The sequence below is a fragment of the Schistocerca gregaria genome, chromosome 4, assembly GCF_023897955.1.
Source record: "Schistocerca gregaria isolate iqSchGreg1 chromosome 4, iqSchGreg1.2, whole genome shotgun sequence".
Lineage (NCBI taxonomy): Eukaryota > Metazoa > Arthropoda > Insecta > Orthoptera > Acrididae > Schistocerca > Schistocerca gregaria.
In genome coordinates this window covers 14,236,524-14,248,364 of record NC_064923.1, presented here as the reverse complement: position 1 = coordinate 14,248,364, position 11,841 = coordinate 14,236,524, and the positions used below count along the sequence as shown (strand labels likewise).

Genomic DNA, 11,841 nt, shown 5'->3' with positions numbered 1-11,841 from the left:
ACTGATCTGACACCATTATAACATTGCAGCTTATGTTGTGCAGACGAACGTTCATTTCGAATTGACCGAACAGTACCATAACCAAGCAAAGCTTCCTTAAGATAGCTGATGTCAACTTCAGGGGGTAAATTATAAACCCGAACTGTGGTATACGTAATTTTAGCATTTGAGACAGTAACACTGCTAACAGAACCATCCCTATGACGGAACGACACTTGCTCACCATGTTTAAGTAATATCTTATCCAGCAAAACCGGGTTCAACAATTTCACAAAAAAGCAGTATAATTCTGTATCAAAATACGCCGTATGTACCTGGTCCGATGTAATGCCAATCGTGTCCACAATCCATTCGTGAATTTCCAACGATGTCGGTTGGACATTCCTGGTAGCCTTTTTAAACTGAAAACTGAGAGTACACTTCCGCGGAAACAACCGGGAAGCCATAACACTTATTTAAGGCGGCAAAAGCCGCAATACAACGCAAGACACAAAACAAACACTAAGGCAAAGAAACAACGAAAAACAAAAGACAAAGAAACGTCAAACACAGAAGGTAAATATTCACAACCCGAGGGTAACGGCAGATCGAATACACAGCACGTCCGATCGCTGTCGCGTCTCAAGCGGAACTCAAAATTCCGTTCCGCCCGGCGTGGGGCTCGAACCCACGACCCTGAGATTAAGAGCCTCGAGCTCTACCGACTGAGCTAGCCACGCTGCTTCGGTGAATATCTGCTGGTTAGCACGTCACACATTACTCGTATGGGTTGATTGGTCCCATACAGAAATTCTCCATGTTGATTAATGTTTTCCTAACGTCACACTCGTCACGTAATTCACTTTTATTTCATAATCATTTCTGAGAGGTAAAAGAATTGCATGACAACCTGCAGAGCTAGTTTCGTCAAAATTAACACACATACTTGATGTGACTCATAAGCCGAACGAGTTACTTTCCGACGTTGTTTTAGATGTGCAAGTGCCAGTCAAAAACTCGCGGCGACGGCACTCTGCAAACCAATTCGTTAGTTAACACCGGTCTTGTTGTGCGTGTTTCAAGCTCAAGAGCATCTCCAAGCAGAAAATGGTCAACAGGAACAATCACACGGTTTCGTACTGCCCAAGTACTACAACTAAAACGGTATGTTTCTTTTTCAGAACTGGAAAAACACGACCGTGAGAGGAATCGAACCCGTAATCTTCGGATACGAAGTCCGACGCATTATCCATTAGGCCACACGGTCACTGACAAACAAGTGTAACTTATATACGACTCATCTCAAAACGCTCACACCACTGAGGAGTTGTGTTTTCGTTCTACACAGCCGCTGCCCCTTGCTCTTTCCCACGCACTTGATACATTCAACCTGTTACGAGACCTACCAAATATAGACTGTGAAACTAGACCACACACTTTGTGCATTCGGAATCGAAGGCAGGGCGTCCCTCGACGCATTTGCTACGATGACCATTTGCTACTCCTGCAAAAGTGACGACGACGACGACCGCGAAAGGCTCTGAGATATGTGAGAAATACATCTATAAAACATATTTCAGACTGCCCCGTCCCACATTATGCTGTACCGCTTTATCAAATGCTTTATCTGCGCCATTCGCCTTAATCACGTCTGAGAGTAATTCTTAATAAAACGCCTCTCGCTAATTGTTCGTTATCCCAGATACTGTTTGCTATAAGGCCACGACGCGCAACTGATATCCAAAATTCGTGTGCCTCCTGTGAGGATCGAACTCACGACCACTGGTTTACTAGACCAGTGCTCTGCCACTGAGCTAAAGAGGCGCGATATTGCGGAACTTTTGCGTACTTCGTCGTTACGGTCGTCTGGATCATCAGACTTCAGCTGACAACACTTCATATTACCGTCTAATATTTGCAGCTATGGCGACCCATTACTGCATGGCTACACATCTGACACGTAAACGAAGTGCTCTCAAAATAACACCACTGGCATTTCAGAACATGTCTTTCACACATGTCTACAAAATCACCTTCCCCTTCAAATACAGTTTCCTTGCGACTGACGGAGACGTAGGCAAAGTTTAAAGTTGCTATTTCCATTACATCACGAAAATCAGAAAAACGGGAATTTACATCTGCAGAGGAACAAAATTCCGCTCCGCCGAGCGTGGGGATCGAACCTACGACCCTGAGATTAAGAGCCTCAGGCTGTACCGACTGAGCTAGCCGCGCTGCCTCGGTGAATACGTGCCTGTTAGCATGTCACACAGTACTCGTTTGGGTTGATTGGTCCCATACAGAATCTCTCCATGTTGCCTAATGTTTTCCTAACGTAACACTCATCACGTAGTTCACTTTTATTTTCACTTTTATTTCATAATTATTTCAGAGAGGTAAAAGAATTGCATGACAAACTGCAGAGCTAGTTTCGTCAAAATTAACACACATACTTGATGTGACTCATTAGCCGAACGAGTGCCGGTCAAAAACTCGCGGCGACGGCACTCTGCAAACCAATTCGCTAGTTACCACCGGTCTTGTTGTCCGTGATTCAAGTTCAAGAGCATCTATAAGCAAAAAATGGTCAACAGCAACATTCACACGTCCAATTGTGAAATTGTCCTCTGCACGTGAATCTGTGTTGAAGTGTGTCAACGAATCCACACTTAGTGCAGTGATTTGTAGCACACAATCCTATCTGATAAAGTTTTGCATTGGTTGGTACAGTGTCGCTGACTACCTTGTACCAAGTGGAAGCCACGTTTGTTGAATGGATTTTGAGGCTAAGGTTTTTCCATACAGTACGCCATATGACGTTCGGATATTTGATTTCTATGGTATTTTGTGTATCCGATTTGTGCCATGTATTTAGAATCTCCTTTGTAGTTATACTTGACTTGTACATTATGCGTGCCTCTAAGTAGCCGACCTCAATATAAAATTTCTTTATATGCGTTAGTGTGTTGTTTAATTTGCCCACATTCACCGGGGGTTGCAGGGAACCTGGGTGGACAATTGTGAATAGTCGGGAGGTGATGTTATTTCTGTCCTTATTAATCATAAACAGGGTTCTTTTGATGTAAAGTGCAGTTGCCTTTGTAACCAAATTAGTTAGCCCTAACCCGCCCATCAGTCTTGCTTTGGTCACACTGTCCAGTCTAACTGTAAATATGTTGCCTTTCCACAGGTAGCTATTTGCAAGACGCATTACCTTTTTCACCTGTAACGTCGGTGCTGGGAATATTTGTGCTACAAAACAGGCTTTAGAAAACACGTAGGTGTTAATTAATTGAACATTTAGCAATAAATCCGCGGATCGCCAACGAAGTTCCCTTAACGCACCCTGTATTTTGTTCGCCGTGTCCCGCCAATTTACTGCAGCCATCTTCATTGGACAATTGTTCATAGTAATGCCTAGTGTTTTGTGGGAATCAACTAGTGACGCCCATTGGCTGCGTACCCTGTCAAACCCTCTTAGGTTTAAGATTTTACTCTTATGGGTGTTCACTTTTGCACCAGAGGCGCGACTATATTGACGTATTGTCTCTTCCAGAATTGTAATTTCTCTTCCGTTTCGAAGGACGACGCCCACGTCATCGGCATATGCTTTTGCTGTAAACGTGACTCCGGAGATGGTGACACCACTTAATTTGTGGCTGAGTTGCCGTAGCAAAGGTTCAAGTGCAAGTGCATACAAAAGCATTGATAACGGGCTCCCTTGTGGAACTCCCCTCTCTATATAAATAGTTTTCGTCGGCTGGCCGTTGACGTAAGCCTTGGCAGTTATTCCGGTCATCATCTGATGGATTACTCGAACTGCTCGATCGTCAAAAGCCAGATGTTTAAATATGAGGTCCACGTATCGGTGGCTGACATGGTCAAATGCCTTGCAGAAATCGACGAAGTATATTGCACACCTGATGTCAGTGACTGCCACGATAGAAATGAGGTCTCTGTATTCGGAGATGACCGACATGATCGTCCGGCCCGGGAAGCAGGCTTGATGGCCTTTTATTACTATTCTGAGAAGTGGTGTGAGTCTCTCCTTAAGTGCTCGTGCAATGGTCTTGTAATCATAGTTCATCAACATTAAGGGGCGAAACTGATCAATGTTCTTTTGTCCTTTACTTTTCGGAATCAAGACTAGTTTTCCTTCCTTAAGTTCAGTTGGTAATTCTCCTCCTTGTAAGGTTTCGTTTATTATATCAGTGAATGTTGACCCATTAATATGCCAAAACTGGTGATAAAATTCTTCTGGTAATACATCTGGACCCGCCGATTTGTTGGAAGGTGACGTCTTTAGGAGATGTAATATTTCGTCCTCTGCAAAGGCAGCAAGCAGACAGTTATTTCCATCAATAGTGATCCGTTCCGTTAATAAGTGTAAAGTTTCAGGACGTGCAGTCTCGTCAGTCTGGTCTTTAGCGTAGAGGTGAGCGAAATGCTGATGTGTGGCGCCCCCATGTCATTTTGGTCGGTAATTAAAGTCCCGTCTTCGAGTTTGAGGTGTTCAATAAAACTGCGTCGCCTATGAAGTTGGTGTTTGATCAGGTGAAACATTGAAGTAGTTTCTTCTTGTAGTAGAGACTTGGCCTTTGATTTAAGTTTTAATCCCTCCAACTGCCGGCGTGTGATGCTTAGAAGCTTCGCTTTTATTTTTCGAATTTGCTCTAGGTGAGTAGCAGCTACATTATGTTTGTCATGTAGTTCTCGCAATACCGTATAATAAAATTCGATTGTCTTTTTGGTATCTCTAGTTTTTTGAAAACCGTATGATTTTAAGGATTGCCGAAGTTTAGGTTTGGCAAACTTGACCCACCATTCGATTTTAGATCCGTATTTATGCACTGATTTCAAACATGCCGTCCATGTGGCTTTGATCCAGTCTTCCAGTTCGTCATCTTTGAGATGGGCAATGTTGAGCATCCACTGACTGCGGTAAAATTTAGTAGGTTGTCTTGCTAAATTGATAGTCATAGAAAACCCACAGTGATCCGAGCAGTATGTCGGGATTACTTCCACATCCAACACGTTATGAATTGGATTCTCCGACACATACTGCCTATCGATCCGACTGCATGATGTCGAAGTGAAATACGTGAACTTGACTAGCGTAGGAAATTTGATTTCCCATGCATCTTTGTACTTCATGTTTTTAATTAAGTCATGCAGCTCCTTGCTGTAATTAAAGTGCGGCACCTGATCTTTCCTGTTAACTACACAATTGAAGTCGCCACCAATTATTACAGACGCAGGATTTTTCCTTAGCAAGTAGATAATGTCATCCTTGAAAAAATTAGCTCTCGCCGCTTTGTTGGTTTTACCGGACGGTGCATAAACATTGACAACGGTGACATCAAATATTTTACAACTAAGGCCTCTTCCTATAACCTGTTTATCCACCAACTTTACCGGTAAACCTTCACGAGTTAAAATTGCGGTTCCTGTGTTTGCGTCCGGTAGTTCATTATAAAATATTTGAAAACCGGGTACGGTGAAATCAGTGAATAACACTTCTTGCAACAACACAACATCGGCCTCTGATTCATAGATAAATTGTTTTAACACTACTTTTTTCAAATCTGACGTTATCCTGTTAAAGTTAATAGTTAATATTTTTTATGCTTGAATCATCTGAGAAGGTTAATTGTCATGTAGGGGTGGCAATGTAGAGGGGGTACACAAAATTCTAGATGTACACTTCGCCCAATGTGCACAATGTATTTGAGGGGAAGAAAAGTCACCCTGAAGTCCGCCGCTTTTTCACTAAATGGCTGCACCTGTGCCCGTGTCTTTCGTTAGATTTGCTATTGCATGAAAAGCAGGGACGGTGAGACTTAATATAGACACTTCCTGTAGAGGTACAACATCGGCTGCAGACCCGTTGATTAACTGTCGCTACAACCCTGTCTTCAAAGCTGTCGTGAACTTGTTAATATTAAGAGACAGAAATTTATATGCCTGGGTCGTGCCCATCGGAGGAGGGAGAAAGCTGCATTGCATTAGCGGCCCAGTCCATCGCACTGTTAGACTGCGAAGTGACAGTGCCAGGTTCGCGTCCTGATTCCGCGGCACCTCTAATCGGAGTCTTCCTTCGGGCCGCGGAGACATTTGGTTTGGGTTTAGTTTTCCGTCGTCCACTAGCCGGGAGTTCCATGGCAGAAGGCGGGGTGGGCGGATCATGACTGAAATCGGTAGCCGGAGTGCCGGCTTCCTCCACTGGAGCTAACTCGTGCGACATCGCGGCGGCGGAAGGCAAGGTGTGTTTGTTTGTATCCACACTGTCTGTTGGTAAACAGCCGTCCGGCGTCCCAGGTTGGTTGAGTTCATGAAGGGGGAGGTTGGTGTTGACAACGGTCTCCAGACCAACTTCTTCATCGTGTGTCTGTAGAGCCGACATCGGACGGTCGTTCTCTTGTTGTGCGTCCAAGTCGTGTTGTGGCGGGCCGGCCGGCGGCGTCACAACAGTCAGCTGTAAACACTGGCCGGCACTGTTGTTTACCGACGCCGCCGCGGAAGCAACGGCGTCGGAGCCCTCATCTATGGTGTCCACGGCAACGTTTTCCTGCGAGGGAGGGTTTGCGTCCGTGACCGAGATCGGGTCGTTGACCGACAACTCTTCATCAGTTCCACTATCGTCACAGGTACGGCGTCGTTTGTTACCGACTGATAACGTTGTGCTGACAGCAAGTGGAAGCTTCTCGCTCTTCTGCGCTAATGGCGGGAAGGACTCGTTGCTACGATCAGGTTCAACGGCCTCTGATGTACCGGGTGGCAAAGGTGTCTCCTCCAAATTCTGACGTTGGGTCATAATATCAGCTAGTGTCAACCTCTGGCGTTTTTGTAAGGTGTTTTTAAGGACGAAAATACGCCGAGGACAATCACTGCGTAGATGCCGGCTCTCGTTACAAATATAACAAGTTTCTACATGCCCACTATAAACGACATGTGCTTTATAGCCACAGACCACGATATTCGAGGGAATATTAACTTTAATGCTCATATCAACAGAACGAACCCCACTGTAGCATTGCAATTTGTGTTGTCTAGACCATTTTTCCATTCTGATTTGCCGAATATCACCGTATTTAGCAAGAACATCTTTCAATAGGTAATGTTCAACTTCAGGTGGCAAATTGAATACTCGAACTTGTTTATATTCTACATCGGCATTGGTGATTAACACGGTACTCACCGATTTGTCGCGATGTTGGCATTCCGCCTTTCCTCCAGTTTTCTGCAATATCTTCTCCAGTTGTAACGGAGTGATAAACTTGACAAAGAAACAGTAATCCGCCATATCATAGTACGCTGTGTGAACCTGATCAGAAGTTATCCCAATTACATCGACAATCCAATCATGAATTTCCAGAGAGCTTGGTTGCACACGACGCGATGCCTTGTCAAACTCAAGACATAACGTATTCTTACGGGGAACCGATTTGACGATAACTGTAACGATAAGCGGCCGAAACCGCTAGTAAGAGAAAAAAACAATAAGAGTACACAAAAACGCAAAATAACACGAGAAAAAAACACAATCACAGTCACAAGAAACGATGTAAACACAGCTTGCGCCGCTACGACGGCACGGAAGTGAAAGCACGTCCGAACGCTGTCACGTCTCAAGCGGAACTGTCTGAGCTAAAGAGGAGGAGAACAACGACATCGTCCGCGTACGCCTTAACAGTGAACTTCCCACCAGAGAGGGTCATACCCTGGAGCTTGAAAGCAAGAGTCCGAAGCAGCGGTTCCAGGGACAATATGAATAGAGACATAGAGAAAGGACTACCCTGAGGTACCCCTCGGCGGATAGCAAAGGGCGGCGTCAGCTGCCCATTGACTGACACCCGAGCAGTTATTCCCCTATACAAGTTGCCAAGAACAGCACGTGATGAAGCGTTAAAACCTACTGTATCTAAAACACGATCTCAAAAACACATGTCTGACGTGATCAAAAGAATTATATATATCGAGGAAAGCAAAGGCACAATGAACATTTGTAACCGCCGAAACCGAGACAACATCCCGATATTCGGCTACTGGGGTCAGAATAGATCTACCAGGAAAACTACATTGATGTGCACCAATCTCACCCCGAAGCAGAGAAGACAATCGACTATTGAACGCTCTAGCAGCTGTCTTGTAATCAAAGTTCAGCAATGTGAGCGGACGAAGATTGGCAGCAGATAAACGACCAGTGGACTTCGGAATTAAAACAATTTTCCCTACTTTAAAATCGGCTGGCACATCCATCCCCCTGACAATCTCATTTAAAATCTGCGTAAAAGTGCCACCCAAAAGAGGCCAAAAACGGAGATAAAATTTTTTAGGCAGGCCGTCTGGACCCGGCGATTTACCGGACGGAGAGCGAGCAATAAAATCAAAAACATCATCTATCTCGAACTCCCGGAGAAATTCGCCGTTCGCGTCAGGCGAGATCGTCGCAGGAAGATCCTCAAGGACATCATCAGAAAGTGACGCACCAGAATCATCGGCAGAATAGAGACTAGCGTAATACTGATGAAGAGCACGAGTCATTTCCTCCTGTGCAATAAGCTGTCGTCCATCATCCACCATAAGAGAAGAGATGAAGGAGCGACGACGTCGAGTCTGATGCCGCACCAGGTGGTACAAAGAAGTCAGTTCACCTTCAACAAGAGAGTGAGGTTTCGACTTTACTCGCAGACCATCCAACTGTCGTCGTTTGAGGGTCAAGAGCTTGGCTTTAATACGACGAACATCATGGATCCGCAGAGGAGAAGGACCCGCCGCGTCATACAGTTCACGCAGGACATTGTAGTAAAATTCATACGTGTTCTTAAAATCACGCGCCCTTGCGGCACAGTAAAAAATCAAAGACTGACGAATCTTGGGCTTGGCAAACGCCGTCCACCAAACGAGCAAGGAGGGGTACCGTGGGACAGAGCGAAGACATCGCTCCCACACGGCACTTACAACTTCATCAATGGCACTGTCGGCAAGGTGGGAAACATTTAACATCCACTGGGAACGATAAAGTTTTGCTGGTTGGTGACTAAGATTTACAGTTGCAGTAAAAGCACAATGGTCAGAAAAACTAGTAGGAATAACATCGACAGAAAGAATTGTATCACATAAAAAATCTGAGAAGTAGAATCTGTCGAGTCTACTGCATGGGCACGCGGTAAAATACGTAAATTTCACTAGGGTTGGATATTTGTGTTCCCAAACATAACGCAGGTGCATCGTACGAACCAAGTCATGTAAATCTCGGCAATAATTAAAATTGGGGGACTGGTCTTCAGGGCGTAAAACACAATTAAAATCGCCTCCGAGCAGAAGACTCCGAGGACTCTTGCGCAAAAGACAAATAAGCTCTTCCTTATAAAAGCGCGATCGAGCCACAGTGCGATCCGAACCAGAGGGGGCATACAAAACTACTACGCAGAGATCAAAAAGACGACAACCAATCCCACGGCCAGAGTCAAGGAATTCCATGTCAGTAACAGGAATACCTTCTCGAAAGAAAAGAGCTGTTCCTGTTGAGTTTTCCGGTGCGACATTAAAAACAGTTTGAAATCCAGGTAGAGAGAGATCAGAAAACAATATTTCCTGCAAAAATACTACGTCCGCACAGGAGTCGTAGAGAAACTGCCGCAAAGAGGCAATGCGAACGTCGGACTCAATACGGTTAACAATTAAGGTAAGAAAGGTGTATGCTTGAACCATGGAGAGAGAAGCGAGAGAAGAAACCACCTACACCGACGCATCAACATCACAGTCCATAGTAGGGGAGACGGAGGCATCCGAGGGAAGGGGACTGCTACCCCCTTCCGCGGATCCCTTACGTTTCGGTTTTTTACGAACAGCATTGACGTTCGGCTGAACGCGCAACTTGCGTCGGCTGACGGGCAAGGAAGCGGCAGCCACCGGTGACGTAGGAGGGTCAAGTTCTGTATCCGGCAACACCCGCGCCGGTCCACAGTCAGGGTCCGGGGTCGCGGGGGAAACATCCGACGAAACGGACTGGTCTACACCAATACTAGCTTCCGGCAAACATGGACTACAAGGAGGCGAAACTTGAGCAGGAGGCTCCGAAGCTGCTAAGTTGGAAGGAAGCGGAGCAGCTCCGCTGGCAGAGGTGTGGGGCAGCGAAGCAGGAAGTTGTTGCGGCTCAACTTGTTGTGACAACGAAGTCGGTTCGGAAGGCGGCGCCAACAGGCCCGACCGACGAGCCGACTCGAGAGAAGCCGTGTCGGAAGCCGGAGGGGCGTCAGCAGCCGCTACCGGAACAGCTACTTCTGGGGAACAGGGAGCATCTACACTACTCTGTGGCTTGGAGGATGTCGGTCTCTCGGATTGGGGCATCTCGGTGAGATCCTCATCCGTACTATTTCCATCTTGTGCGCGACGCCGTTTATTATTCAAAAGCGGCACACCCACCTGAAGAACAGACGGAACAACATCAGATTTGGCACGCAAAGGAGGAAATTCTGTGTCAGGGGCGTGCAAAACCTGCGGCGGGGTGGTACTACCACTGGACTGTTCGACACAAGGAGCAGAACCACCTGCAACGAGGTCAGCGACCGTTAACTTGCGACGCTGTTCGAGAGAATTTTTTAACACAAAAACCCTCCGCAGACAGTTGGTACGCACGTGGCCACTCTCATTACACAAAAAACAGGTGCCAACCTGACCACTATATGTTACATGGACACGATATCCACCGATCTGCAGGTGCGAGGCAATATTCTGCTTCACGTGCATTTCGACGGAACGAATGCCACTGTATCACTGCACACGATGTTGGCTGGACCAGCGTTCAAGGCGAATACTCTTAACATCACCACACTTGAGTAAACCCTCCTTAAGATACACATTATCCACCTCCGGCGGAAGGTTGTAAACACGAACACTGGCGTACGTAATGGAAGCATTTGAAAGCAGTACGGTACTGACAGAATCATCCCGATGCCGAAAGAGAACCTGATGACCAAATTTGGAAATAATTTTATCAACCTGAAGGGGGTCCATAAATTTAACAAAGAAAACATAGAGTTCTGTATCAAAATATGCAGTGTGCACCTGATCCGAATTAATACCAAAGGTATCTACTAACCAATAATGAATCTCAAGGGAACTAGGTTGCACATGGCGGGTGGACTTGTCGAAAGCAAAACTAACTGTAGCCTGACTAGGAATAACCTGAGACGACATTTTCAAAAGCTACGCGGACTAAACCGCTACACAAAAAACACTGAAATACACACAGAAAGTAACACAAGGAACGAAACAACGACGGAGAAAAACTTACAGAAGGTACAACACTACACGTAAACAAACGATATCCCACTATACTTAACGCTACGGCGGAGCTGAAAACTAGGCACGTCCACACTGCACGGCGTCTGAAGCGGAAATTACCACTGAGCTAAAGAGGTGCGGCCTACGAGTACTTTTGAGTACTTCGTCCTTACGGTCTTCTGGATCATCAGACCTCAGCTGACAACACTTCATATTACCGTCTAATATTTGCAGCTATGGCGACCCATTACTGCTTGGCTACACATCTGACACGTAAACGAAGTGCTCTCCAAATAACACCACTTGCATTTCAGAACATGTCTTTCACACATGTCTACAAAATCACCTTCACCTTCAAATACAGTTTCGTAGCGACTGACGGAGACGTAGGCAAAGTTTAAAGTTGCTATTTCCATTACATCACGTTAATCAGAAAAACGGTAAGTTACATCTGCAGAGGAACAAAATTCCGTTCCTCCCAACGTGGGGCTCGAACCCACGACCCTGGGATTAAAAGCCTTATGTTCTACCGACTGAGCTAGCCGCGCTGCCTCGGTGAATACGTGCCGGTTA

General features: G+C 45.8%; 2 non-coding genes across 2 annotated transcripts; both read right to left on the bottom strand.

Moving 5' to 3' along the window:
* Positions 1–646: 646 nt before the first annotated feature.
* Trnak-cuu (transfer RNA lysine (anticodon CUU)) lies at positions 647–719 on the bottom strand. The gene has a single exon. It is a non-coding gene; the product is annotated as a tRNA-Lys (tRNA).
* Positions 720–1,731: 1,012 nt separating this feature from the next.
* On the bottom strand, positions 1,732–1,803 carry Trnat-agu (transfer RNA threonine (anticodon AGU)). Its single transcript has one exon. It is a non-coding gene; the product is annotated as a tRNA-Thr (tRNA).
* Positions 1,804–11,841: the final 10,038 nt, after the last annotated feature.